The sequence below is a fragment of the Lemur catta genome, chromosome 1 (assembly GCF_020740605.2).
Source record: "Lemur catta isolate mLemCat1 chromosome 1, mLemCat1.pri, whole genome shotgun sequence".
In the NCBI taxonomy this organism is placed as follows: Eukaryota; Metazoa; Chordata; class Mammalia; order Primates; family Lemuridae; genus Lemur; species Lemur catta.
Window position 1 is genome coordinate 259,717,227 of NC_059128.1, and position 23,634 is coordinate 259,740,860.

Genomic DNA, 23,634 nt, shown 5'->3' on the forward strand with positions numbered 1-23,634 from the left:
TACTATTTCTTCTTTCAAGCTTTGAAATCTCTCTCAACAGAAGTAAACTACACAATGAATTCTCAAGGATATTTTTTGTGTTTTTCTTACGGCATTTAACCTCATTTACTATTTGATTACATTTATTTATCTATGTTTATTCTTTGCCTGTAAGTTCCTTAAAGGTAGGATTGTATCTTATTCATTTTTTTAACCACACTGTCTCATGAAATAACCTGCCCAGAAAAAGCACATTTGGTAATTACAAGCTAATTTATAACTGAGAAAGAATTACCTGAAATATATTAAAGTCACAATGATTAAGCCTTAAGAAGTCAAGGAAAAATATTCTCACCGTCTGTCTCCAAGGTTTGAGCCTCTGCTTTCTGAGAAAGGAAATTGAGAAGACTGTTGAGAAGTAGCTTTGATGTCATCTGGAGTCTTCAGATTCCCCCTCCTCCTTCAGTCAAGTGTGCATCTGAAGAAGAGGGAAAAAACAGTTTGGCATCTATTCCAAACCAGATTCTGGAACACCTTTTGTGAAGTTCAGTAAACGTATCCTACTACCTTTTGTTATTCAAGTTCTATGCAAAAGTAGTCATTTGACAGGCAAATATAAATTGTTTATGAATACTAGTTCATTAAAGGAAAACAGCAGATCTTGCTTTCCATATAATACACTTACTTAATTGATAAAAGTACTTCAACAAAATAAACCGTAAAAAATGGCTTACAGTGGTTAGGATATGCTTATTAACCTCTGTTAATTTCAAACTTCTTAACAGTATTCTGTTAAATCAAATTAATTCAGTTAAGTTATATCCAAAAATTTTAAGAAAATAAATAGCTATAGTTTCTCTCATATTAAACTTTTTCAGTTTCAAAATACCAACTGTATAACTTTTCCAGCATAAAATTTGGTAGTAAATATCAAATGCCTTATGTCCATACAAAGACTTGTACACCAATGTCCAAAGTAGATTTGTTTTTAATAGTCCAAAACTGGAAACAACTCAAATGCCCATCAATAGGTGAATAAATTATATGGTATATCCACATAATGTAATTTTATAATTCAGCAAAAAAACAAAATACACTATTCATAGATATGTGATAATAATAAACATGGATAAATCCCAAAATAATTATTCTGAGTGCATGAAGCCAGACAAAAAGAAATTTATAATGTGTGATTCCATCTGCATAAAATTCTAGAAAATGCAAATTAACCTATTGTGAAAGAAAATAGATGAGTGAGGTTGCCTGGGCTTAGGGGATGAAGGATGTAGGATGCTGAAGGGAAGGATTACAAAGGGGTGTTATCTTAATTGTAATGGTTTCATGAATGTATACAAATGTCAAAACTTATCAAATTGTATACCTTAAATATGTGCAGTTTATTATGTATCAATTATACCTCGATAAAGCTGTTAAAAAGAATCAAATGCCTTAAAATGTTACATGCCCCTTGATGTAGCAATTCCATATCTAGGATTTATCCTTTAAAAAAAAAATGGAGGGTATGTACAAATATTTAGCCAGGAGGATGTTCATAATACCTATTATTTCTACCAGCAAAAAATTAGAAATAGGCATTAAATGTCAAAATAAAAAAACTGGAACTGTTTTTAAATAAATTATGGTATATTATATTACAGAATACTATGTATCCATTAAAATATTATATAAGAAAATTAAATTATATGAAATGATATACTGTATTATATATAAAGTGATAGATAAAAACAGGAAATACATGTTCATCATAATTGAATTTTTGTTTTAAATTAAATAAAAATAAATGCAGTAATTATTTCTGCACTTATTTTTTCTTTTTACTGATTTATATTTTCTAATTTCCCTACAATAAACATGTACATATTATTTTTTTAAAAAAGCAAAACAAATTAAAGGCTGAAAACAGCAACAATCTAAAACTGTCCACTCCCTAGTACAAGTATAAAACAAATACTCCTACGAGGTGGCCGCCCATTACAGATGCAGTTCTGGGCTATCATGCCACCCTCACTAGTGACCTACCAAATAGTTGTAAGAAAGAGGCAGGTCTGACAGGATGAATGGGAGCAATCATTAAGTAAGCTACATGCTTTAGCAGTTACAAAACGCTTTAATGAACATGACCTTACTTGATTTTAGTAACTCAGTGAAATGAGCAGAGAAGGCATGATCCCATTTTATAGTGGGGAAACAGACACTGAGCAGGGCCGGTTATGTCAAATGCCCCAAATTACAGATCTTGGACTCAAATTGAGCCTTGACTATAAATTCTGATAGGAATTCTAACAGAAGCAGCAAACAATCTTTACACTTAGGAGGAAGTAATTCACAAGTGAACTTAACAATATTTGCAAGTATATTAGTACTCCTATTAGAATATGCCAGGCACTTTGGGAATTTCCTAAATCACCAATTCTCAATTTCAGAAGCTATACCCAAGGCAAGCCCATCTAGCCCCTTGTCAACATTACCTACCAAACCACTGAAATTCTAGTAGAATTTAATTGTTCCATTTTCAGCTACATTTCTTTCCTTCTGGAAAAAAAATTATTATTACCTTTTAAAATTGGAACAAGTAAGTAATCATAATTATACTTAAGAATGCTATCAATAGTAACTTATAAACTGATGTCAAAACATCAAACTTGACGGAACTTTAAAATAACTACCTTTCAGGCTAAAATTTTTTTTTTTTTGGCATAGGTACACAGACAAGAAATAGTCCCCAAATAGGCATGTGGGAAAAACTACCTTGCAAGAGTAAAAGTAAACATCTTTACAGAAACATTATTAATGAGCTGGTCAATATCTAGTGATGATACCTGGTAGCATAAGGAACCCTTATAGCTCCTACTCTTAAAACACTCCAGGACTAAGTGAGACTTACCAGGTAACGACAGCAATGGTTTACTGAGCAATCACTATGTGTCAAACACAATGCTATGCTAGTACATACATGATCTTTAAAAGAACCCTACATGGTAACTATTATTATCCTCATTTTATAGATGAGGAAACTGAGTTTCAGTTATCCCAAATCACAAAGCTAATAAGAAGCTGAAGTGGAGTTCAAATGCTGGTATATTTTACTTGAAAAAAGACAGGCCTTGGCAGTTCCTTGGAACATAAATACTAACTTTTCTCTAGCTATTCATCTACAATAGTCTCAATTCAAGTAGCATTAAACACTTGGTAATAGTATACGAAGTTCATGTAAGGAATTAACAATATTCCAAGCCCACAATTTGCATCTCATGTTTTGCCACAGTCTAGAATTATTTATATTAATGATTGGTCTCTATTAAAGCATTACTATATCCTTTTCCAGATAAATATATGACTACACTAAAGATAAATTAAAAGAATATTTAAACAATAAAAATTAACAAAGGATAATACAGAATAAACAGATTAATATTCACAAGTTTTCTTATATTAATAAATGGGTAAATCAGCCTTAAATCCAAGCCAGTGAAACTTAATATGGTAGATGTGTTTTGAATTATAATGACAGGAAGCATGTCTATGAATAAAAAAGTTTAAATAACTTAATCATAATTATATTGTGGAATATTATACAATTATTAAAATGTACGTTTTCAAAGAATAATCACATGTTAAAATCATCAGATTACAATGCTAAAAAAGCAAGATACTATTCATTTGAGTTGAACAATCGTCAGACAATTAGAAGGTTAGGTACTATGCTAGGTGCTGGAATTACAACATGAATAAGACAAACAGCACCCATGGGAAAGAGGCAAAAACAAGACAACAGAAAATAAATAAAATAATTGAGGAGTTCAAACAAAGCAAGAGGTATACAGGAAGCTTCTTTACATAGTGATAAGGAAAATATTTTCTGAGGAAATGACATTTAAGCCGATATCTAAACAACCTGAAGGCCCTAGTCATCCAAATAATAAAACAAAGAGAATTTCCAATAGAAGAAATAGCATATCCAAAGGCCATGAAGCAAAAAAAGGACTTGCTTGCTCCAGGAACTGAAAGATGATCAGAGTAGGCAGTAATGAGCAAGGAAGAAAATAGAGAGAAATGAGGTCAGAGTAAAATATAATCTTAAATTTGTTTTTGGTAAAAAAAATATGCTACTCTACACACATAATACTGAAAGGAAGGAGATCACAACGTTAACAGTGATAATTCTACATAGCAGGAAAAGCAGTTTCGGTTTCTCTCCTTAATATTTATTTTCCACATGCTCTAAAATAAGTTATATAAATATTACCATAAGAAAAAAATATGTCTAGAACTTCCAGTTCAGGGTTGAATAGAAGTGGTGAGAACAGACATCCATGCTTTGTCTCCAGATTTTAGGGAGAAAATAGTCTCTCACTCTTAATTATGATATTAAGTATAAGGTTTTCCTTTCTCTTCTATACCTTCTTTTTGAGTTTGTTCATTTGCTGTAATCACTAATGTGTTGGATTTTGTCAAATGCTTTTTCTGCATCTATTGAGATAATCGTGTGGTTTTTGCTCTTTATTAATAATATATATTACATTAATTGTTTCAATGTTAAAAAAACTCTTCCTTTCTGGGATAAATGCCTACAACTAACATCATACTAATGGTGTAAGACTGATCTCCTCTTTCTCAAGACTGGAAAAAGGCAAGGATGTCTGAGGTCTACTTAGTGAAATAAAGCAAAAAATACGAAGACACATAGATTGAAAAAGAAAAAGTTAAAATTATCCTTACATGCAGGTAATATGATCTTGTGTGCTGATAATCCTAAAAAATCTACAAAAGAACAACTAAAATTAATAAGAAAGTTTAGAAAGGTGTATGACAAGATCCATAAACAATAGATTGCATTTATTAAATACTAGCAACAAACAATTAAAAAATGGATCCCACTCTCTTTTGCTACTCGTAGCAAAAAGAATAAGTCTTAACAATAAATTTAACAAAAGTGCAAAACCTGTGTACCCGAAACTATAAAACACTGCCATGAGAAATTAAACAAGATCTGTTTATTAGAACAGATTCAGTTGATTGGAAAATTCAATATCCTTAATATGTCAATTCTCCCTAATCTGATCTATCAAAATCCCAACATAGTTTTTGTAGAAATTGGTCCTAAAATATATATGAAAGTATAAAGGACTAAAACTGTCCAAAACAACTTCGAAAAAGAAGATTAAAATTACAGTACTTACAACACTACCTAATTTTAAAACTTACTATAAAGCTATATAGTAACCAACACAGTGCTAGCACTAACGCTATATGGATAATGGAACAGAACAGAGAGTCCAGAATAAACTCTCACATTCATGGTCATTTCAGTTTTGACAAACGTGCCATAGCAATTCAATAGAGAAAGAATAGTCTTTTTAATAAAAGGTGCTGAAACAGTTGGATATCCTCACACAAAAATAAACAGGTAAGTGTAAACCTTTTTCTTGCAATGTATGAAAATAATAACTCAAAATGGATCATAGTCTGAATTTTGAATTAATAAGATAACAAAACTTCTAGAAGAACGACTAGGAGAAAATCTTATAAACTTAAGTTACAGAAAGATTCCTTAAACATGAAAACAAAAACCCAATCTATTAAAAAAAAAAATCAAAAAAATTTAACTTCATCAAATTTTTTAAAAGATCTCAGTTAGATAAGACAAGCCCCAGGATAGGAGGAAATATTTGCAAATGATATACATGATGAAGAAATGGTATGCAGTATTAAAACCTTTAGAAATAAAACCCTTAGAAGTAAAAAATAATAAGATTAACTACTTCTTTTAAATGGGCTAAAGACTTAAAGCATTTCACCAAAGAAAACACATGAATGTTTAGGAAACACAGAAAAAGATGCTCATTACCATTACCCATTAGAGAAATGCAAATAAAATCCCACTGAGATCTCACTACAAACTCACTTGAATAGCTATTATAATGTTTTTAAAAGACTGAAAAAAATTAAAGGTTGGGGAAGACAGGGAGACACTGAAACCCTGCTACACTGCTGGTGAGAATGTAAATGGAACAGCCACTTTGGAAAACGGTTTGGCAGTTAAGCATACATGTATGTATATATACTTGCAATGTCCCAAGAATTTCACACTTGGGTACTTAACCAAGAGAAATGAAAACACATATCCACATAAAACTTGTACGCAAACAGTGGTGTCACCATCAAGCATAATAGCCCCAAATTGTAAATAACCCAAATAAATACCCATCAGCTGGAGACAGGATAAGTATAAAGCGGTAACCAAAAAAGAAAAGAAATGAAATAATGATTCATACGATAAGTATGAATCTCAGAAACTTTATGCTTAGTGAAAGAAGCTAGATACAAAAGACATATATATTGTATGATTCCATTTATATATGAAGTGTCTAGAAAAGCTACAATGTAGGTAGAGAAAGCAGAACACCTCTTAGAGCAGGAGAAGGGAGCAGAGATTGAAGATAGGCATAAAGGAATTCTCTGGGGGGATGAAAATGTTCTAAACCTGGAGCATGGTGATGGCTGCATATCTGAATAAACTGAATCAAAATCATTAAACTGAACAGTTTGTATGTGTTGATGTATGTTGATGTATGTAAATTATGCCTCAATAAGAGGCTGTAAAAAATAAAAAAGAAATACTACATACATAATCATAAATTGCTTTAAAATGAGTGATGTAAAATAAGTTGCCATTTCTTTCATTATTTAAAATAATAATCATAATTTAAGATAAACCTAATGTATTACAATTACTCTTTTGGAGAATGTAAAAGTATATTTAAGACAACTATTCACCTTCTTCATACATTGCTGATGGGAATGTAAAATATGATCCAGCCACTAAGGAAAACAGGTACTTCCTTAAAAGGTAACAGTTACTGTATGACCTAGAAATTTCACTTCTAGATATATACAGAAGGGAAATTAAAACATGTTGATGCAAAAACTTGCATATGCATGCTCATATCATCATTATTCATAATAGCCCCAAACTGGAAACAACCTAAGTGTCCATCAACTTGTAAGTAGATAAAATGTGATAAATTCATAGAATGAAATATTATTTAGATTAAAAAGGAACAAAGTATTGACATATGCTTCAACATACAGTCAGCCTTATTATGCTGAGTGAAATAACAAGTAACAAAAAAACATGGATTGTATGATTCAATTTATGTGAAATGTTCAGAAGAGGCGAATTAACAGAGACGTCTGACAGATCAGTGGTTGCCTAGGGCTGGGGTAGGGAAGGAGGGGGATAGGAAGTGACTGCTAATGGACATAGGGGTCTTTTTGAGGGTCATGATACTGTTAAAAAATTAGATTGTGGTGTTAGCTGCACACCTGCATGATTATAAAAGCCACTAAACTGAAACTTTGGGTGAATTTTATGGTATGCAAACTATATCTCAATAAAGCTGCAAAAAAATGACTATTCACCTGGATTTATTAAAACACCAAAAGTAACTTCAGGGTAAACACCTGGACCTCTCTAATCTTACTTGCTTTTCAGCTTATCTTACATTTGTTTGTATTTAATTAACTGTGGCTAAATACAAGATCACATTTTAAAAATAAACTGTATTTTTATACCCTAGTAACAACCAAATATTTTAAAAATATCCAACAGTAAACCATACCTAGGAATAAAAGTAATTTGTGAATATTGTGCGTTCAATATGGAGAAAATGTATTGGAGGACGTTAACAATGGAACCCAAACAATCTAAACAAACGGAATGACACACCATGTTCATGATAGAAAGACCCAGTATCAAAATGACAATTCTTCCCAATACTTTTAATGCAATGACAATCAAAATTCAAAAGGTTTAACAAGTTGGTTCTAAAATTTACATGGAGTAGCAAAAACCCATAATAGGGAAGCCATCTAACCAAAAAACGAATATGGGGGGAACTTGCCTTTTCAGATACCAAACTTATTATAACATAAAGCTCTAAAAATTAAGTTAGTGTGCTCCTGGAAAAGAGACAGACAAATTGACTGCTGGAGAAGAAGCAGATCATCACACATATAGAAAATATTTTACCAAAGTTACACTGCAGATCACTGAAGAAAGGAGGAGTCATTTAATAGTGTTGAAACAACTAGTTATCCATTTGGGGGAAAAAATGAAATTAGATCCCCACTGTCTAACATATAAAAATTAAATCCCACAGGGATTAAAGTTTCAAATAGAGAAGGCAAGTCTTTAATATTTTTAAAATAAAATATAAGAGAAAATCTTTATGATCTCAGAGGAGAGGTTTTCTTAAGATATAGAAAGGGCTAACTACAAAGCATAAGATTAATAAATTCAACTGCATTAAAATTAAAACCTTCCATTCATCAACAAATACAGAAAAGATAAATGAAAATATCACCTACAATACCACAAAATACACTGCCAAAGAAATTTTGTATCCAGATCGTGTGTGTGTGTGTGTGTGTGTCTGCTATTATATTTTAATTAAAAATGAGCCAAATGCAGAGGGGTACCCCTAATAAGAGGCGTCACAGCTCAAGCAGGAGGGGTGGGTGTTAATTGTGGAATGGAAGAAACGGGTGTGGTATAGGGAATTAGAGCCCAAGCTCTAACTCTGTATTGTACTTCTAACTTCTCCGTATGTGTTATTGTTTTAAAACACAAAAAATATAAAACATAAATGTATTGAAAGTACAGTTTTAAGTACATAACGGACAAAAGGTAGGACAAGCATTTCATGAAAGAATATGCCAATGGTGAATAATCACAGGAAAAGATGTTCAATCTCATAAGCAATCACAGAAAACCAAATCAAGACCACAATAAGATGACATTTTGCATCCACTAAACTGAGAAAAGGGTGGTTTTGTATGAGGTGAGCAGGATGACAGAGGAGTCCCTGCACAGGAATGTTCCAGCACTGTGTATCAATGCCCAAGCTGAGTGAGGAGGGTGCCCCCCCAAAATGCACTATGGTGTGTGATGTAGGAATCCACGTGGGGCCAGGAGGGCTTGCTTCCACGTGAAGGGGGCACTGACGCTCAAGTAGAATTGGGGAGCAGGAGGAGGGACAACGGAAATGGCAGATTGACCACATACAGGGAAACTGATCAAGTAAGGAAACACATTAAGTATCATAGGAGGCAAGTTTCTCACTGTTAGAGGAGGACGAGGTGCAACAAAAGGCAGAAAATGTAACTGAACCCTATAGCATTGGAATGAAATTGGAGATGCCAGTATGATCAAGGAATGACATGTCAAAAAGACAGAGAAGCCAACTTGAGGGGGATCCCACTGGCTAAATCAGGAATGAGCACCAAAGTAAGTAACAATAGTAATGGATTATAGCTCTTTGAATGAAATATAGGATCATGAGCACAAACTGATACAAATAAATTAATTAACTGAAAGTTTAATCGGGAAAGAATTGTTTGCATAGTTTCAAAGCACCTGCATGCAAAATATTAATTACAGTGGGAAAATGAGTCATTTCACAGTAGATAAACCTAGCAGATACTATCTTAATCAAGTAATCCCAGTGAACACCAACAATAATGGGTCAAAATGAAATTGTATGCCACCTGATAGAATGCAAAGAGAAGACACCGCATCAATTCTGTGACATTCCTGCTGAATATTCATAATACAGATCTCATTATAAGGAAATAACACATAATCCTAAAGGAAGAGATATTCTACAAAATGACTAGCCTTTATAGCCTTCAAGAGTGCCAATATCTTGAAAGTCAAACAAAGGCTAAAGAACTGTGGTAGACTGAAGGAGACTGAAAAGATGTAATAAGTAAAATGAAAGGGTGATTCTAAACTGAATTCTTTTGCTATAATGAACATTATTGAGATAACTTGGAAACCTGAATGAGATCTGAGGATTAGTTGGTAGAAATGATCAGTGATTTCAATAGTTTTGTTGTAGTTTATAGGACAACGTCCCTGTTTCGTTGCAGGAAACATGCACTTGTTTATTCATGGGTAAAGGGGCATCAAGCGAAATTTTCAGTGGAAAAAATTTCCCCTGTATTGTATGTGTAACTTTTCCATGTGTGTTATTATTTTAAAATTTAAAAAATACATAAAACACAAATATTCTGAATATACAATTTTAAGTACATAATGGACAAGAGAAACGAATAAGCATTTCATGAAAGAATACACCAACGTTGACCATGAAAAGATGTCCAACCTCGTTAACAATCACAGAAAATCAAGTTTTAAGACCACAATAAGATGTCATTTTGTATTTACTAAATTAGGAAAAGTTAAGAAGCCTGACAATTCCAACATTTGGCAATGATGTGGCTCAAGGGAAGCTTCTGATACATTACTAGTGAAATGTAAACCAGTCCAATGACTGAAATGGTAAAGTTATGCTCCACATCACTACTTGTCTAATGATGTTCTGTAGAACAATAAGGGATCATCTAAAGGAAGGAAAAAAAGGAAGGAGGGAAGATGATGAATTAAACAAAGTTAAAAGAGATAATTACAGTCCCTTTGTCTGTGTATACACTCTGGAAGGCAGCTGGGGCACCACCGTTTATTTGAGATGTTCCCCTTCATCCTTGAAGTAATCCTAAACTGGAGAGGGGGAGGGGAGGAAGTGGGTCAGGGATGGTTTGCCTCAAAGGGCTAATTTTGAGTCAGTGTTTTAATTTTTGTATCAAAGCTAAACCATTAGTTGGTGACAAAGCCAAAACCATAACTACCCAAAACCAGAACTCTTCAAGTTCTCAGTACAACAACCTAACAAACAACATTGCTTCCTCTTAAAAAGTTTGCAAATTCTAACAAAGTCCCTATACTATTAAGTAACTTACTCTAGATACGAGGCACCAAAAATAGAAGACATTAAAAAAGACTTTATCATAGGATAAACTTAACTCTATACTTAATACAATATCTGTAATATAGGGTAACTGTTTAATATCAATACTTTTATTAGCTGTCACTTTTGAAAAATTATTTGGATGAATTATAGCTCCGAAAAAAATTATTTAAAGCCTCTGAGAAAAATAAATATTTCTTTCAAAATTTTCTTCCCATATTCTCCAATAGTAAACAAAAGCCATAAAAGTTATTTTGTTGGTAAAACTTCAAAAAGCAGTCATCGCATCAATTTAACCGAGGGCTTTAATCTGGAGAGGATGTCTGGTCATCCTAAGGTTGACTGTACTGATCTCAGGTATAATCCTTGCCTTTTCCTGCTCATCCTTGCTTCTTCTTTGCGTCACTCTACGTGCAGGAAATGAAGCAGGAGAGACACCAGATACATAAATGAAGATTGGGTTAAAGTGTAAAGCCACAGAATGACCAAAAACGGTATGTTACGTAAAAATCTGTTTTTACAAAATATAAGTTAGTCTCTTCAACCATAAGGATTTAGAATATGGTTCCTTTAAATAATGAGCCATTAGGAAAGCTGAGAATTTAAAATGATCATCTCTGAAGTACCTTATCTTAATGTAAGTCAGGTAGATAAGCTTTATTCAAATAAAAAGAAAAAAGTATTTAAAACCAAAATTCCAACATTAACCATTACATTAAGAAATTCAGAACAATATTTCCCACAAGCAGTTAAGGCCATGTCCAAAAGGGCATATAAGGAATAACAGAAATAACTAAAACTTATTACATACTACATGCCAGGAACTGGATTAAGTGCACGCGTTCAATTCTTACACATTCATTCTCAAAACAAATATGAAGTTGCCCCCATTTTACAGATGAGAACACTGAGACTTAGAGGGGTAAGGTAACTTGCCCAAAGTAAACAATCACACCTAGAATACCTGGTCTTGTTCAAAAACACCATACCATAGTGTCTCAGCCCTTGTCAACTTCAATCCATTTACTGTAAACATTGCTTTGACTCAAATGTGGTTATCTAAAGATTTCAAGTAGCCCCAAATATACTTCTATACTGTAATGATGGCTCTGAATGGGAATGTTAAGTTTTAAAACAAGTATTTAGTGGGTTAGTCAGTTATGATGATTAACTTTGATTAATTAAATACAAGTAAATACCTATTATTGACAACAGTGCTAAGTCATATATTATCTCACTTAATCACAATCTATAAAATAGATATTACCCAATTTTACAGATGAAGCTCAGAGAAGCTGAGTGACTTTCCCAGGTAAGAGATATGTCTGGGATTCAAACTCAGGTCAGTGTGTTTCTATAAGGCATTCCACAGCCACTACCTGACAAAGCCTCCACAGTATCAGATCAGCTGCCTTGGTTAGCTGGTCTCCCGATCATTTTGTAAAAGATTAACAGTCTGTTTATAAATCATTGGTCAAATTTTCTGTGCCTAGAGCTATGCTAACGGGACAAATATAATTACAAGTCCTTGCCAACACTACTAGACTCTTTAAATAAAAATATGTTCCTAGTGTAGTCTAGCTTCTGGAAATTTCTATTGGCAAATTCCCCAAATACAGTGCTTTTGTTACTACCACAGCATGAACACTCTCAATTTTCTTTACTGGAATAAAGCCTGTTAAAACTTTTTGCAGGAAAATCTTTAGGACTTTTTAAGTGTCAAGAAGCTGAGGAAATGTTGATACTTCACAATAAATCTTGACCCAGTAAGAACTGGCACTGGGCCTTTTATTTTCTTGCAGTCAGCAAAACTACAAACCTATAAAAATTCAAATAGTAGTTAAGGGCATGCATTTTGAAGTAGTTCCATAGGTGGTGAGTCACTTCCAAACTCAGGCTTTGTACCGAAAACTTTTTTTAACCTGTATATGTAGGCAGAGAGCACTTCTAAAACCTATGACTGCCATACTATGGAAGAAAAAGCTAGTCCATGTGGGATTTTACTAATTGTTTTCCCTGAAAACTGAATATTATTACTGACTCCTTTGCACCACCTTGCTTTATAATTCAAATACAGAAACTGCTGTTCCTAACCCTGTACTGTATAGATATTTGCAAAAATGAAATGAAGGCCAGTTTAATCACCCAACAAACATAATAAGCAAGTGTGCACGGGGAAAGGAGAGTTGGAGGAAGTAGCGAGAACTGGGTCAATAGGTGGCAGATGTTAACTGGTTCACACTTGAAAGGAGTTCAAAAGCTGGGACCAGGTTTGTGAGAGCTCTTAAAAGTAGAAGCAAACAAAGAAAAATGAAGAATGTATGGAAGATAAGGTCCTATTTTAAAAGGATGTGCCGTTGAGTAAAACAGTCATCACCCAAAAACTTATTTTCTTTCTTTAAATATATTAGAATTAACAATATCGTCAATAACACGTTTTCCTGACATTACACTGATGTAAAATGCACTTTATGTATTTCCTCATTTATTCTGCATAATATTCCTGTGATGTAGGTTACATTCTCATTTTACAGATCAGAAAGCGGAAGCTCAGGTTAAATGGTTTGCTAACAGTCTATGTGAAGAGCCAGGGCTCAAAAATGAATCTTAGGATTCTAAAGCTAACATTTTCCATGCTACCATATTTAACTTTGGCCGGGATGTATTTAACTTTGGCCATGAAAAACTTGTTGCACAAGTGTAACTTGCATAATATAATACAGGATGAATTTTTATCCTTTCTTGATTGTTTCTAAACTGCTCTTAGTGTCTACCCAAGAGGTAAAAGAAGATTCTCTTTGGTTTAAATTTTTTTAAAAAACAAAGAAACAATTACCTCTGCTCTTTCGCAAAAGAAAACAAGAATCCTTCTATCCTGAATAAATGTTTCCTTTTATTTTAAAAGCTTTTATTTTATAAGCTTACCAGCTAATGAGTTATGATCATGTGATAAGCCTATTAGAAACAAGTCTAAATACTTGAACCAGTTTTAAAAAGTTCACATATATTCATTTCATACAATTTTGCTGTAAAAAGAAAGTCAGCACAATGATTTCCTTTTTACATTAAAGTAACCAAGATGAAGAGGTTACACTAGTCAAAGGCTTAAAAGCTATCAAAATGGCATTCTGAGGTCACCAGACTAAGTTTAAATCATATGTGACCCTCTAACAAATACTATAATGATGCTTTTCAACCTTAAAAAAAAACTTCTGAGAAGTTAAACAAAATGAAAATGTTATACATTTCTTATTTCCTGAAATTACTGTGAGAATGGCAAATTAGCATTAATTCAGTTAAAGCATCGCTATTAATACAATCTGCATGCACATTTTTAATACACTTATCAAAGTTACTTTAATAACATTCACTGTCATTATATCCAGTTCTATTGGAATAAGCAGGCTTTCCTTCAGAATTTTTGTCTGTGATATAAAATAAAACCAAAGGGTCAAATTTTTTGGCCAACAATAGGGAAAAAGGCTGAATATTTTCTTATTTTCTAAACTTTATGCCCTAGATAAGAAAATAAGTGTTCTGAATACTGCCTAAATAATCTGGGTGGCCTGTAAGGTTAACTTCTCAAACCCATTTAGTTGCCAAAAGAATATTATCCAAATCTTATTTTGTTATGAGTAAGGAAGATTTAGAAACCACAATCATTGTCTCCTCCTCCCAAATGCAGTTTCTGCTATATGCTCTGTGTTACCAACATCTGAGCATTTAGCTATATAAGACCATAATTAGCCCAAATTTTCAAGGTCTGCGTGTGATGACACTACTCATCCTGGTTTAAGCTGCTGATTCTATGAAACTCATTTCCTCCCTGAACCTTGTACCATCTCTCTCTGTGACCTGATTTACAGCCACCGCCCATATACATGATCCTGAGATTTTGGTTTTGAGGGGTGAAAAAAAAAATCTCTAAAAACCAGAAACTTATTCCATTCCTAGTTACTATTCTTAATACCCCAACCAAATAAAAAAGTTTTTATCATCCCAAATTCAGTCCCATTTGGAACCTCCACCAACCAGGTAAGCTATTTACTTTTAAATATTCCTAGGAAATAGAGTTGAAAGAATTGGGGTCAACGTTAAGAAATTTAAGGAAATCTGTTAACTGATGCCATTTAAAAACTGTATTTTGCTCCAGTGAGAATTAAGTATGAAAAATTAAGGATAAATTTTGGAAAGTTAACCAAACTTTTAAATTCATTAATTTTGAAATCATTGCTTTCCAAACAGGTAGTTAGTTTATTATTTTCACCAAAGGCATCTGTATTTTCTTTCTGGACGAACAGCAAATAGTAGATGTTCAGCTCGCATTCTAAGCCCATCTTGCTTGTTATTCAGGTATGGAACATTAAAAGATCATTCTATATATCATATTAAGTTAAGCCAAAGAAATTTATATGTTCAACAAAATAGAGTATGGGTGCTATCACAAATATTCATATCACACTTTGGAAGATACAATTTCTAAAACACACGCTACTATTTCATCTTCACACAAACCACATGGAAAACTTATTACACAAGTTTAACTTGCATATTATAATATAGGATGAATTTTTATCCTTTTTTGATTGTTTCTAAAACTTTAAAATAGTATCAGAATATACCCTGGACTTTTGTTTCAGAAACAGTTTGATTTATCGCCCTGTATGTGTGAGGCATCAAGCTGAGTGCTTCGTAAATCACAAATTTATAAAAGATACGGTCCCTTCCCTTTAGAAGTTTACAATCTTGCTGAAGAGATAAATAAACTATGAAAAATAAATGCAGTGTGAATGGTACTCATCAACTACTAAGGGAGTATGGATGAAAGCACAGTTCCCTTAGCATTTTGGTAAAAGACAGCTAGTGGGAATCAAAAGACATTTTTTGAGATGAAGATGGCAAAAATAATGTGGCAGCATAAGAAATGAGTGATCAATGTGTTTAAGGATGGGGCAAACCAAATATTTGATACTGTAAGCAGGAGTCAGATAGAAACAGGACTTGGCCTTTTTCATGCGAGCAAAGGTCTTTGTTTAGAATAATGATACATTCTTCAGAAAGTTTTATTTTTCTATAGTGTGTAGAATTTACTGGGTAATAAAAACTAAAAAGCAAAAGACCAGTTAGAAAGTTACTACTGTATCTGTATAACAGGAAGTAATAAAGGCTGAATTTGGAAGAAATAAACCAAAACTCTTAATTCTTCCTGTTCTAATGAAAATGATTATTGACAGTAGTATGGATGGCTGACTGCTATCATGTGTTGAATATGAAAAAGGCCAAAATGTGAAACCAACAACTTGCCAGTAAACTTTCAGGAAAGACTTCCTTAAGTCATCCCGTAAGATTATTTATTCTATAATGAAATAAACATTATAATATCTGCTTTGGATGTATTCTAGGGTACCATATACCATCACTTAATATGTCTTTAATTACATTTTTGTACTATTTTAAAAACCTTTATTGTAGGTGACCTATAAACAACACTTTCGAAAATCACAATCAGAAACTACCTGTATGTAATGAAAAACGATCTGTATTTTACAACACAAAAATTACTTACTAAAATCTTTCGAGCTCTGCCTGATCTAATCTAATATAAAAATATCAAAATATAATGTATATCTCCTATGTTTTATAGGAACAGGAGAAATCTCTTATAAAGGTACTTCATAAACTGATTACCAACATTATTTTACTACACAAATGAAAAAACACACATATTTATACCTAAAAGAAAAATTACCTGACCATAATAATAAACCCTATTTTTTCAAAACTTCATATCTATAAATTACCTTTCAAAAGGACATATATGTCAGTTTGATAAAAAAAACTACTTTCAAATTATTCACATTACCAAAATGTATGGTTATGTTTATAACTGAAGATTTTTGTTTTCACTACCTTTAAATATTCCCTGCCCCAGAGAATCCATAAAGGCAAATTTTCAAGAGGAAAAAAGTGTATATCTTCTCCACATGTGCAATAAATATTTTAGTCGATATGTACTTATGTGGTCCTTCTAGATGCCCAGCATTATGCTAGGTTCTTCGGATTTATCAGTGATGAACACAACAGAAATTTCCGCCCTCAGGAATTAGAATGGGTAAATGATCAATATACTATAAGTGTTTTTTTTAAAAAATAAATTTCATTGTAATTTTAAAGATTTTCAGTGCTGTGGAAAAAGAAAAGAGAACAGCATAAGTGAGAGAGGAAAAAGAGGAGGCCTGAATTTTGAATTGAGTGGCCTGTAGTTTCCTACCAACTGAGATGAAGGCAGTTAGGTAGTGGAATGATTTTCTTTTTTTAATAGCCAATAAGATGTACAATTAGAATTGAGTGTAAAAGGTATAGCTGATTTCTTTTAAGAAGGAAGAGGAAGTACAATCAAAAAAGTTATGGTGGGAGGTAGGGCTGTAAAACAACTACAGAACCTCAGATCCAGGACTCAAAGCAACTGCTAGTATGTGTGACTGTGCAAACTATCACTCAAAAAGCTTTACTGCCACAGCAACCTTATTGACCGCTTTCACAGGTCGGTAGACCTTTATCCACACTCCCAATTTTGAACATCAAAAAGCTTTAAAAACCAATCTGGCGGCAAAATCTGACCCACATTCATGTAAGATAGCTTATGGTCTTGACTTATCCTACTTGGCAAGAATATACATGAAGAAATACTAACCCTCAAAATCTAGGTAGCCTTTAAATATCCTAATAAATGTAAAGGACTAGGTACATCTATAGGCAGCGGTCCCCAACCTTTTTGGCACCAAGGACCGTTTTCATGGAAGATAATTTTTCCATGCATGGGTGGGTGGAGGAGCTCAGGCAGTGGTGCAAGTGATGGGGAGCAGCCATAAGGCTGTAAATACAGATGAAGCTTCCGTGCTAGTCAGCTGCTCACCTCCTGCTGCGCCCATCACCCCCAAGTTTCATGGAAGACAATTTTATTTTTCCATGGAAGTGGGGGGGTGGGGGTTGGATACCGCAGTACAGGTACACATATCAAACATATTTTATTCAGGATATAGTGCAGTTACATCATATAGCAATTTATCATATTCAAATTACACCAGCTATGATTCTTTTTTAAAAAAAGAAGACAATCCTCATCGAAGGCAAAATTCTACCTTACATAGAACCTGTAGTAAGACGGAAGACGTGAATCTACTGTTACACATTTTGATTTTACAGTTTAAAGATACACATTTGTCATTCAACATGCCCCCTAAACACTGACTAATTGCTTTATCTGATATTCAACCAAAGAAAATGTTATTTGTTCCAACCCTGGAAGAAAAATAGGCTGTTTGAGACCTACTTAAAGATGGTACATCAGCATCTGACACGGCATCTTTTTATTGGATTTTTAAGGCTAATTTTAACTAGATGTGAATTTGACTAAAGCATTATCTTTAAAAAACCCAAGATGTAACTCTATAGCTGAGCTGTCCAATATAGCAACCACTGGGGACATGTGGCTACTGAGCACTTGAAAGATGACTAGTGACAACTGAGATGTTCTATAAGTGAAAATACATACCAGATTTCAAAAATTTAGTATGAGACAGAATATAAAATATCTCATAATTTTAGGTTGGTTGTTCATTGAAAGGGTAATATTTTTCATATATTTGGCTCAATATATTATTAATTTCACCATTTCTTTCTCCTTTTTTAATGTGGCTACCAGAAAATTTCAAATTTAAAGTTATATAACACAGCCTCCATTATACTTATACAGAGCAGCACTGCTCTACAGGAAAGACCCAGAAAAAGATTAATATAGAATTTCTCAAATATTATATCCCAGAATGAATAATTTCACTTTTAATCACCAGAGTAATACAAACACAGTCACAGGACACAAGAAATATTTATCAGAAATGTTAAAATAACGTTTTTTGTAACTCAAGAATATCTACTACTTTAAATAGTCAAGGATGTATCTAAACATTCAACAAATAAAAAAAGTTGTCATTATGTTTTGTCTGATTTGCTTCAAAATCCATTTTCAGTATTTCCACAGTCCTAAGTACGTATAAGGTTTCGTGTCCTATTTTCCTTCACTAGGGCTAGAACAGATCCAGGTTTTGTGAACCAAATACATATTATAATGGAATCAGAAAATAGGTAACTTATTTAACATATGGGAAAATTTAAATAACTCTAAAAAACAACTTTAGAGTTTATATAAAGTTGAAGAAAAAATAGTCTATCTTACAATAAAATCTATCATTAGTAAAAGATACACTGACATTTCCTAAATATCTTTAAAAGCAACTCTATTACTCTAAAGTTAAACACATGCATACCCTACAACTCAGCAGTTCCACTCCTGTGCATATAATGTACTCATCAGAAATCAATGCTTATATCTACCAAAAGATACAAACAAGATCACAGCAGCCTTATTTGTAGCTACACATTGGAAAGACAGTCAGTGTGTATTTACAGTATAATGGATAAATGGTGGTATAATCAAACAATGGAATATAGACGATGCAGGAGGAAAAAACAAATGATATACACAACGAGAATGACTCTCACAGACAAAGTGTTGATAAAAAATTCAGACACAAAAAACTTCACTATTTTATAAAGTTCAAAAACAGGGAAAATTAATCTATGGTACAAGATGCCAAAGATTTGTTTCTGTTGGGTAGAGGAAGTATCTGTTAGAAAATACACAAATACAGTAAGCCTTCAGGGGTAGGATATTAGTTACACAGGATATAACATATAAAAATCAATCGAGCTAACAAATAAGAATGTAAGAATGTCTATTTGATTATATTAAATTATATTTCAGTAAAGAGGTTTTTCATAAAAATAAACTTTTTTTATGAGTTCCTTATACATTATGATTGCTTATCAAAAGAATTATTTAAAACTAATTCCTTTTCTGAATTTACAGGAGAATTTGTCTACTTAAACTTTTAATTTATTTGTCATTTCTTTTTAATAAAAAATAGTAACTAGTTCAACTCTATTCAAATGTACTCTTAATTTTGACATTATATGATAAACTTTCATAAATGGATAATTCATGATGGCTTTAAAGGTGTATCATTCCCCTTTATAACTAAGCTTGAACGTTTATACCTTCAAATATTTAATTGAAATGGTTAATTCTTATCTTCAATCTAAAAAGACAACTCTGAATTCCAAAAAATCCAGTTTCTGAATACATAATTCTTTTTACTAATAAAATACATAATAAATTTAACTAGTATTTGGGATTCATTCAAATGTTCTATTACAGTCCTAATTTGCTCATTTAAATTGCTTTTGCTTTCCTCCCATAACTGACAAGAAAAGGAAGAAAATGCTGCTTTACCAGTAGTGAATAATCTCAAACATGAAACAGTTTCCATTTTAAAAGTTTAATACAATGTGCTGGAAAGACATAAAAGACTATATTCATCCAATCCTAGAAATTCACAGTGCTTGACAGTGATTAAGAAAATTTGTAAAACTGACTTTTGTGTCATTCATGTGAGTATAAATCAAGCATATTCAGTTAACAACGTAAATATGTAGTCAAAGAAGTTGGCCTATTCTTTACAACCTTAAAAAATACATTATTTTATTAAAAATATATGTATATCCTTTCTTCATCTATTTCTATTCTAAGCAAGACAGATGGTAAAAATTTTTAAAAGGGAAAACACAAGATACAGGTGAGGTATAAAGATGAACATTAAGAAGGAAATCTTGGATATGGACCAAGGGGACTTTGTTGACCACTGACTTTAGTTAATCAGCCAGCACATCCACATGGGGTCTATGGGGTGTACTATGGTCTGAATGTTTGTGCCCCATCCCCAGATTCATAAATTGAAACCTGATCCCCAGTGTGAGGGTACTTGGAGGTGGGGCCATTAGGAGGTGATTAGGTCATGAGGACAATACTCTCATGAATGGAATTAGTGCCCTTATAAAAGAGCCCCAGAAGCTCCTTCTACCATGTGAGGTCACAGTGAGAAGACGGCCATCTATGAGGACACGGGCCCTCACTGGACACTTAATCTGCTGGCACCTTGATCTTGGACTTCCCAGCCTGCAGAGCTATGAGACATAAACTTCTGTTGTTTACAAGCCACCAAGTTATGGTATTTTGTCATAGTAGCCCAAACAGACTAAGATAAGGTGCAAAAGACAAAACACAAAGCAGGTAAGTTTCCCAACTGATGATCTTCTGTTGTTTTTTTTTTTTTTGAGATAGAGTTCTGCTTTGTCACCCAGCTAGAGTGCAGTGGTGTCATCACAGCTCACTGCAACCTCAAACTCTTAGGCTCAAGTGATCCTCCTGCCTCAGCCTCCCAAGTAGCTGATGCGCACACCACGTCTTTCTATTTTTAGTAGAGACAGGGTCTTGCTCTTGCTCAGGCTGGTCTCAAACTCCTAACCTCAAGCGATCTTCTTGCCTCAGCCTCCCAGAGTGCTAGGATTGGTAGGATTACAGGCGTGAGCCACCACGCCCAGCCTGATGATCTTAGTATCTTTCCTTCCTAGTAATATGTTACATGTGCTGACACTTTGGGCCTATAAGCAGATAAATTATTATGCTATACCAATGTAACCACATATGATAATGCAAAGAAAGAACTTAGTAAATGTACATTCAGAGGCAGAGCCAGGTGGCCTGTTTGAGTAATGGATTCTGATAACAGACTGATGGAAATATAGATGACAGCTCATCTGTACACTAGAAGGCAGAGCTGTCATAGGCAGGAAGGACTTTAAGACTGCCTGATGTTTATTGTATACTTCACACTGTCTTAGATAAAGAAGAACTTTATGTACCTCATTTTCGAATCAAGATATTCTTTAAAATAGTTCTATACTAAAAAGGTAAAATATAAGTACCACAGTGTTTAACATACACAAAACTGCTTTAATCTAAACCAGGTTTTCTATTCACTTACATAAAATTTAGATTTATCAAGATTGAAATATACCCCTCTTCTTGGTGAGAAATGTCAAACTAGTTTATCAATATCTGAAAGTTGATGAGGCACACTGGCTCATGTCTATAATATCTCAGCACTTTGGGAAGCCAAGGTAGAAGGATCACTTGAAGCCAGGAGTTCAAGATCAGCCTGGGCAACACAGACAGTAATAGGTCATCTCTACAAAAAATTAAACAAAAATATTAGCTGGTATGGTAGTGCGCGCCTATAGTTCTAGCCACTCGGGAGGCCAAAGCAGGAGGATCACTTGAGCCAAGGAGTTTGAGGTACATTGAGCTATGACTGCACTACTGCAATCCAGCCTGGGAGACAAAGCGAGACCCTGTCTCTAAAAAAAATCTGAAAGTTAAAGAAAAGTAAACAACACAACATGGCATAATAATCTTACTTTCGTATAATTGGAAAGGCTTGATTACATTTAAATAAATGGAGCAATGAGACAAAATACGATACCTTCTGGATGTGTTTCTCCCAAATATTAAAATCATGGGTCCTGAGAGCAGAGTTATGAAATAGCTCACAATCCAAACACTCCCTGAAAATTAAGAGAAATAAGTATTACTTCAAGTGTGTCTTGTCTCAAAGAATTTCAATAATATGTTTTACAATGGAATTTTTACTACTGACTAAAATAAATCATCTCAAAAAAAGCAAAAAAGATGTACTGCAGGGTAAAAAGTATTCTAAATGATACATGCTTTCCTGGCATAGCTGTAACCACATTTGATGAAACAACTTGCATTTCATAATTATTTACCAATATACGCCTGTTTTTACACTACTGTAAATACGGTGCCTATTCTCAGAGATGTGAAAAGTTAATGTCAAGGAAATGACAATGAAAGAGGAATTTCAATCAAGGATTCTGGCAGAAAAAGCATTAGAATTATTTGATGGTCATCGCAGAGTTTAAAACACTTCATTTCTTTTCCAGACCATGAGGAACAGAAAATGTTAACACTCAGAATTAGAACCATTCTAGATATGGAATGACATTGACATGTGGGAAAGTTAACACTTTCAGGAACAAAAGATGGGTGCAAGATTTTAGCCAGCAAAAGACACAGCATACAATTTAATACTGTGGTGGCTGAGGAAGCTTTATTTTGGTCAACAGGGCATTGCTAGGGAAGCCAGCTGGTGATAAGGGAGGTATGATGCAGCATTCCATTTGTCTCTACCAGCCACTGTACTCATATCTGACTTACATTTCTAGAGCTCCCAATTCCTAGCCCATAACCTATGATCAGTTCTCAAGGATTATACTTTGACTAAAAATAAATCTGAATTCTAACCTCCCAAAATAGTTACTTTTCATTATCACTTCATTTTACTAGGGCCCTTCAGTCTCCTTAAATAGATATATTCAGGTACCAGATTTCTTAGAGGGATGCTTCCCCAGCATCCTAGCCAAGCAGGCACTTCACCACTATGCCTCTAGGTCACTTGATCTCTGTCTTCCTTATCGTTACTTTCCCTGTGCCTGTGAGCCCTTCATTCATCTTTGAATCCCCCAATACCTAGCATGGTACAAGGTATACAGCTTACACTCGGTAAATGTCTGCAAAATGAAATCAATGAATCTTAGAGCCTTGATCAACTGACATACCATGCTTAAGTAAAAATAATATAAAAGGAAAGTAGTTATATGGATCAACTACAATGAAAAATACTTGTCTTTCTTTTACTTACTACACACACACAGACACACTCAGTCACTCACTCTCAGTTCTTCATAAGTAAGACTCCTCTAGTGTCTATGTCAATGTTCTCCCAGCTCCCACAGACAATCAGCTAGGCTGGGAGGGATGTCTCCTTTCTGCCCAGGTCAGCTA

At 33.5% G+C, this 23,634-nt stretch overlaps 1 protein-coding gene across 5 annotated transcripts in view; it reads right to left on the reverse strand.

The window, feature by feature from the left end:
- The window catches only part of NRIP1 (nuclear receptor interacting protein 1), a 94,221-nt gene that overhangs the window by 51,361 nt on the left and 19,226 nt on the right, over positions 1-23,634 (reverse strand). For 2 of the 5 annotated variants that reach the window (XM_045540468.1, XM_045540469.1), the window contains exons 2-4: positions 22,253-22,334; positions 2,473-2,532; positions 335-457 (exon numbers count right to left, since the gene is read on the reverse strand). The gene's annotated coding sequence lies outside the window, so the exon portion shown is untranslated. Of the gene's footprint in view, positions 1-213; positions 458-2,472; positions 2,533-4,719; positions 4,738-22,252; positions 22,335-23,634 lie in introns of those variants that run through there. The other 3 variants (XM_045540470.1, XR_006732725.1, XM_045540467.1) reach the window with 3 other exon arrangements.